Source organism: Rhipicephalus sanguineus, chromosome 11 (genome assembly GCF_013339695.2).
Source record: "Rhipicephalus sanguineus isolate Rsan-2018 chromosome 11, BIME_Rsan_1.4, whole genome shotgun sequence".
NCBI classification, from domain to species: domain Eukaryota; kingdom Metazoa; phylum Arthropoda; class Arachnida; order Ixodida; family Ixodidae; genus Rhipicephalus; species Rhipicephalus sanguineus.
Genome location: NC_051186.1, coordinates 90109017 through 90116904, shown reverse-complemented (window position 1 = coordinate 90116904; position 7888 = coordinate 90109017).

Below are 7888 nucleotides of genomic sequence, written 5' to 3'. Positions count from 1 at the left end.
TGAAATACAATCGCGTTTTAGTGGTCCGAATCGCGTTAGCGTGCTTCAAATCACCCGCCTGAAAGCGGTCTTTCTCACGGCACTGTTGCTGTGCCCAACGTTGCCCGCCTTTACTGCGCGGCGGCATGCACTGGCGGCGTGCACCATTGGGGTACCCGGCAACATCACATGCATGCGGCATTCTGTGGAACTTTCTATCAGAGCGACTTTCACGAGCGCGCAAAACACGCGCTGCATTACGCGATACCGAAGCTACCACTGAGACGCGACCGCGTAGAAGCAGGGCGCCTGGTGAAGCGCTGTTCGGCGAAAATGGAACCTTGGAACCACGCGCGCTGTTCTCCATGGCAACGGCAAAAAGGTTCTTTTTTTTCACGAATCGAACAGAAACGAACAAGCAGCACTTTATTACGTCTCTTGATGTACGGAAGGTTCTTTTTTTATTTGTAGCTACTTTGATTAGGAGTCAATAATTGTAGTCGGACTCTCTCGCGTCATCAGGATCATTTCCAAAATGTCCCGCTCGTGGCTCTCATGGTGTGATTGATTTAGCTTAATTTCTCGGTAAGTAGGGCAACGCTGTGGATAATATTGCCGTTGTAAACTAAGCTTTCACTCTGACATAAATTGTTATTTGCCTTTAATGCCTCTTTACGGGTGACTCGATAAATGTGAAGGATTCTCTCCCTCAGCAAGGTTTCCCTGATGTAGTCTACAAGACACCATGCGCCGACTGTGAAGCGGTGTACATTGGCGAAGGCAGAAATTTCTGCAGGTGTGTGAAGCAGCACAACAATGACGTTGCCAAGGGCCACACAGTGACAAATGCGCTCGCAGAGCATTCCGAGAAGACGGGCCACGAGATAATCTGGGACAACGCGCGCATCATAGCCACGGAGAAGAATTGGACAACGAGGCTAAATCTCGAATCACTAATAATTCCGACAAGTAACACAATCAGTAGTTGTTCTGGCACACTAAACCACGTCTACTCCCGGACTCGGCGTCATGCGCTCAACGCTACTTAAGAACCTGCTACTCTGCCGTTATTTCATTGTGAACACAGGATTCGTACGGACCCCGAAACGTGATCTTGTTTTTTGACATTGGTCAGGTTTTTTTTGCAATGCTTTCAGCTGACAAGACGACAATCTGTCGAACTCTCGACAAAGGAAAAAGTGAACGTATAGACGTAAATGTGGGTTTTGACTGCGAGAACAACAGAGAGACACATATAAAGGATAGAGGATGAGAACTGCACTGTATCCAGCGCTCGTTCTGTGTCCTTCTTTTTGTTTGTGTCTCGGTTGTTTTTGCGCTGATTTTCTAAGTATGCCCCCATTCCGACTCAAACACTTTTGTGCCTTACTGAAATTAGCGAATACTGATAACAACTCGCTGACTGAGATTCCTAGGAGCAAGAGTGGTGTTGTTACAAACACCTTGCGTGTTACAAACACTTTGCATGAACGTAGTTTACCAATGAAACATATTGTTTGTTATGAGCACAATTCCCAGGAATGTTTGATAGGGCTCGAACGATGCTGAATCGAACGGGCTTCAGAAAGAGTTAGGTCTCCTTACGTGCGTTCAATGCAAGGAAGCGCATAACAGACAAACACGCAGTACACTGGTGTGGTCCGCAGAAACCGCGGGTCATGCCAGATTTGGGTGAACAGACTTTACGACATCTAAAATATGTCGTCCTCTATGTCACAAAACATTCTCAATGAAGTTCAAGAGAGCTAGTGCTAAGCCAGGCTAGTTGGTAAGTGTTCGTAGTAAATTTGCAGCGCAAAAAAAACGAGATGCAAAAGAAGAAATACTACACAGGGCAAGCGCTGACTGACAACTACAACATTTATTGCGCAAAACCCATGCCTAAATAACATCGCAGCGTAGACGGTCACACGAGCCCCTGCATTAATGTGCGACTACGTGAGCACAATAATTCTGTAAAAGGCCAAGATAGCTCGCACCTATCGCTGCACTGTCGCGATTGTGGTTGTGTGCCTTTATTTGGTAACACGGCCATTCTGTGCCGACACAAGGGACAGACGCAGCGGGAAATCATTGACGCTGCGCATATAAGCTCTGTGTCAGATGTGTGCGCCGCGCAGGCCTCGATCAGCTTAATTCAAAAAGAGATAGACTATCTGGGCATACGATGATAGTTACTGCAGTTTCTGTTTGTTTGGTCTTTTTGCAATAGGTTTTCACTTTTCCGTCTGCTCATGTTCACGTGGTAGGACGCGATGCTACTTAAGCATGGGTTATGAGCAATAAATGTTGTAGTTGGCAGTAAGTGCTTCTACTGTGTACTGTTTCTTCTTTTGTCTCTCGTTTTAAATGCGAAGCATTTCTTAGCGAACTTCTGCGACTTTGAGCGTATCTATCTATCTAGCCGCCTACGACTTTTTGCTCTCCTGGTCGCTTGGTCAATCGAATGTGCACCAAAATTGGTATGGCGTAACATGACTGTATGACGAACATAAATGACAAGTCGTAACATGAAAATCATGACATGCATGTCATGTACAGCATGATTTACATGCTACGCTCATGGTGCGCTGGCGGCCGTTTCGCTAGATTGATATACACCAAAATTGGTATCTTGCGACGTGACTGTGTGACGAACATAAAAACACGAGTTAACATGAAAATCATGACACGCATGTCATGTACAGTATGCCTTACGTGCCACGCTCATGGGGCGCTGGCGGCCGTTTCGCTAGATTTATATACACCAAAATTGGTATCTTGTGACGTGACCGTATAACGAACATAAATAACACGAGTTAACATGAAAATCATGGCACGCATGTCATGTACAGCATGACTTACGTACCACGCTCATGAAGCGCTGGCGGCCGTTTGGCTAGCTTGATCTACCCCGAAATTGGTATGGCGCGACGTGACTGTGTGAACGAACATAAAAACACGAGTTAACATGAAAATCATGACACGCATGGCATTACAGCATGACTTACGTGCCACGCTCATGGGGCCGCTGGCGGCCGTTTCGCTAGATTTATCTACACCAAAATTGGTATCTTGTGACGTGACCGTATAACGAACATAAATAACACGAGTTAACATGAAAATCATGGCACGCATGTCATGTACAGCATGACTTACGTGCCACGCTCATGAAGCGCTGGCGGCCGTTTGGCTAGCTTTATCTACCCCGAAATTGGTATGGCGCGACGTGGCTGTGTGGCGAACATAAAAACACGAGTTAACATGAAAATAATGACACGCATGTCATGTACAGCATGACTTACGTGCCACGCTCATGGGGCGCTGGCGGCCGTTTCGCTAGCTTGATATACACCAAAATTGGTATCTTGCGACGTGACTGTGTGACGAACATAAATAACACGAGTTAACATGAAAGTCATGACACACATGTCATGTACAGCATGACTTACGTACCACGCTCACTGTGCGCTGGCGGCCGTTTCTCTAGCTTGATCGACCCCGAAGTTGGTATTGCGTGACGTTACTGTGATGAACATAATAGGAGTTAACAAGAAAACCACGACACACATTTTCCTCAATTACATACAAGACGAGGTATGCAGCTCTGCTGGCTGCTTCACATTACATCGATTCCCACAATGCGTGGGATCTGCCGGCTTTTATTTTTTCGCGTTGTAAATTTGCTATGATTCTCAATGAGGTCAAGTCTTAGTCATGATAGATGGTAACGTAAGGCTGTTTCTTGGTGAAATGAGTTCGATGTGGTAAAATGAGTTGATGAAGTGGTGAAAGCCCATTTTGAGGTTGGGCAAAGTCAATTCTTACGCACGGCGAAATTGGTTTCTAGTGTGTGTAAACTGAATTTTGGAATTGGGGAAAGTCAATCTTGGGGCTTGGCAAGCAAACTATAAAGCTGTGACAAGTTAGCTTTGGGAGTGGGAATTAACAACAGCAGATTGGCTGATTTAAAGGACAAAAAAAAATTGTCTGGGAGGCATGGCTTCCCTGGGATGTATATAAGTGACGAAACGCAATCGTATGTGTACATTACTGCGTTGTGAACATCTAACTAGAGTTGTGTTTAACAAAGAAGCGAAGCGTTCTATTTCGCTCTTTCATAGTGAGGTTCTCGTGCCGGCAGATTTTATGACATCAGGATGACCTCACAATGGAATATTGGTCGGCTGACTGCACATAAGAAGCTCACGTTTTACGTGATATCAGGTCGCAAAAGGAGAGTTCCACACTTACCATTAGCGCTTTCCAGAGTTACGCGCAAAGAAATTCAATATAAAGTTGATGGAAAATCGACCATTGCTGTACCTTCATTGGTAGAGCAGCGATTGCGTTATGCCAGGGTTGTTGGTTCGGTCCCTGACAGCGGCAAGTTGTTTTTTCATCAAATCTATTTAATTTTTGCGTCATAATTATTACACTACAGGTAAAAAAAAGTTATGGATAATGTTCCCTATGCGGCCCTCTGCTTCATTATCTGCTGGTTTAACTAGGTTGCGTTGTGAACATGTTTCATTGCCTCGCTCCCTCCTGTAGTGAAGTAAAAACGGTTGCACAGTATAGCGGATGCCTGCATGAAGAATAATATTTAAAGTTATGAGCTGAAACAAGGTTTCTATATTCCTGTCTTTCAGGATTTAACGCGAAATATATCGCTAGCATCTCCCCGCGGGTTTTGAAAACAGTGTATCATAGGTTTGCTTATAAGAATCCGAGATCAATAAACCACATGGAAAAGGAACTCGACGTGCGCTACAGCAGTTCCGTATATACAAGGAACTGCGCTACAGCAGTTCCGTATATACAAGGAACTGCTGTTATATACTAATAATTGCCGTTCCTGGCATGCTTCACATAGTGTCCTGGAAATAACTGTTATGGAATTTTCGCTTTCTTTTTTTGAAGGTGGATGGGGTAAGGTTGTTATAGGTGAGGGAACGAGGTGGCCTCGCGTGCAGGACTCCACCGGCCATTCCAGGAGATGATTCTGTGGTACCACTCGAGCGAGAATGGTCTCCTACATTTCCTAGTGAAATTAAAGCGGAAAGGAGGGGGCGAGGAGATACGGAAGTAAAATAAACGCTTGCTAGCGGTGTTTGGTGACGCAAGACCCTAGTGTGTCGTGATATACAGATTCATCCTTAGAAAACACTGTCCGCCAGGCGATATTACATTACTTAAAGTTTTAAAGATGCATGCTCCTGACACGTAGAAACTCGCGTCTCTATATCTCGTCCTTGTGAGCATTTGTTTACAAGCAATTGGACTGCGCGCCTAAGACGGATGATTTACGGCCGTGTCAGTATTGTTCGCACGTGTTAAAGAAATAACAGGTGTTCTTTCCAAACAATAACGATGCGCACGTAGCCTCAGCAAAAAAGAGGTATTAGGTGAGTCAGTAGGCCTCGGAAGGAAAATGGGGCATTACATTTCACACCTGTACTGTTGATATGTCGCATACGTGAGCAGTAAATACAAACAAAATATTTGTCATGATAACATCTCTGCCGGAACCAATACGAAATGGTCCTCAATATGGCTGTAACTTGTTACAGAGAACTCGTGTGTACTACTGAATTGCTCTAGCTTCTTAACAAGAGGAATATATGTTAAGATTCTGAGGGTTTCAATGTAGTCGTTTACGTAGGACTTCTATCATAGCATTACTAGTAAATTTCTACGCGCCACTTTGGTATTATCGCTTAAAAATATTGAACGCGGTACTTCATTAAAATTGTAGTGCTATAGCAGTGACGCAGAAAGTTGATGAGATGAAAAGTTAGCTAGCTAAAACATTCTCTATTTCTCACTTTCAGCATTGCCATAGTTCAGCGGATATAAAGTTGTGATCCGCATCGCAAGGTCAATGTATCAGTTCTCTGGATTTAAATATGGGTTCAGAAGCTGGGCATATCAAAGTCCATTTATATAGGCGCTGCGCGAAAAGACATTTCTGCCGTGTTTGTTGGCACCGATTATCAAATCATGGCCACATGGCGGACCCCCACAGTAACAAGCCTAACTTCACATTCCTGGTTTGAATTGAGAATAGATGTTCCCATGAGGGTAACAGAAATCGCTGTTGTTACAAGAAAATTTCTCCAAATTATTGCGAATTCGTGTGAAAACGACGTTTTCTGTCGTGACAAGAGACGTGAATTTTGTAACGTTTGTGCTCCAAGAGCAGTCAGATAAAGTACTAAGAGAAATGTGTCTAGTGTAGCAGAAAAATGTGCTGTCACAACAGGCATCGAATTGCCGAAGCAGAAAAGCCCTGAAGTAACTCGAGCAGTCTCATGAAATACTACAGATACCCGTTCACACAACAGACCTCTTTACAGTCACGCGACAGGCGATAATTAGACCAGCATGCTATAACCGAAATATGACAAGACGCCAGAGTTTTGTGCCGTCCTATTGTGTTGCATTGTTCAACCGTCTTCTCCCGGTCGCGAACACATCTCCTATTCGCCTTTTACAGCGGAAGCTGTTATGAGATCACAAGGGCCGTTTTTGGCGCCGTTGTTGTCCGCCGCTGCAGCCGCCGCCGGTGTCCGTAACCACTATCGCTCGAAATAAGAAAAATTTCTAGGGTGGAACGAGGTTCGAACCTGGGCCCTCTGCGTGGGAGCCGAGTATTCTACCTCAGAGCCATACCGATGCTTTTGTTTCTTTATTTCATAGTATTTATTACAAATGTGCATAGTTAGCCCCATAGAGAGCAAACAAAATACTCAAGGCGGCCTCCACCAGCGTACAAGCGGCCTCCACCAGCGTTAGACAGAAGTCCTAAAAGGGTATTAAAGCTATACATTTCATGAAGAGTGAATACCAGTCCGGTTGAAACCCTAATTGTTGATAAGTCTTTTAGCTGAAGAGTCATTTGAATGGAGTGCAACGGTGATGATACCATTGGTTCCGCATGCTTGAAACTGCTTTGCAAAAATACCCTACGCAGGCTTCATATCGGGAAGGAACCACATTAACATATGTGATATAGCATGGTAGAATAGTAATATAACAACCAAGCGTCACACAACGCGAATTCTGTAACAAGGCGCCCCATAATGCGAACTGCGCAACGAGTGGGTTGTTGAATGCTTCCAACCCATTAGAAAGAGCTCTGATATAATTCTTCATCGTCATCAGCCACTGCATCAACAAAGAGCACATAATGCCTTACAGGTGCTTAGCATGTAGCAAGGCCCTCCGCAGAATGACGAAAAATTGCATAGTGACTGCTTCCCTACTTTACAAAAATTATGGTGATTTATAGCGCGGTGGGTTCCTCGCAAGTGCACTTCTATGGGTTCCTAAGGAAGCCTATAAGGCTTCCTTGGGCTCCCATGGTATATTCCCTTAGGGTCTCAATAAAGTTAATTCCCTCTCTCTATCTCTTTCTCATGTTTGCGTATATTATAAAGCGTGGTGGGAGAGTGAAATAACGAGCGGGCGTAACACAATGCGAATTACGTAACTAGCGGTGTTTTAAAGCCTCCAACCCATTACAAAAGGCTCAGTCATAATTCTTCATCATCATCAGCCGTCGCATCAAGAAACTGCACATGATGCCTTACAGATGGTACATCGCTTCTCCGAAGAATGACGGGTAATGTCGTGGTGGGTGCTTCCCAACTTCACAAAAATTAGGATTTGTGGCGATGTGGATACGTCGCTAGTGTACTTGTATTAGTAGCCGCAAGAGAGTTTATAACGGGCTCAAGAAATGCCGCTCATTGAGCTTTCGCTGTGACTGTGCTGCGCTTTCCGCGCAGACTTGGCGTTTTTTTTTTGACGCGCCGCGCGAACCCCAATTCTTACATCGTCCGCGGCCAACAGTGTGAGAGGAAAAAAAGTTGAAGCGGTCTCGTGAGTTCCGTGTCGTCTGCTA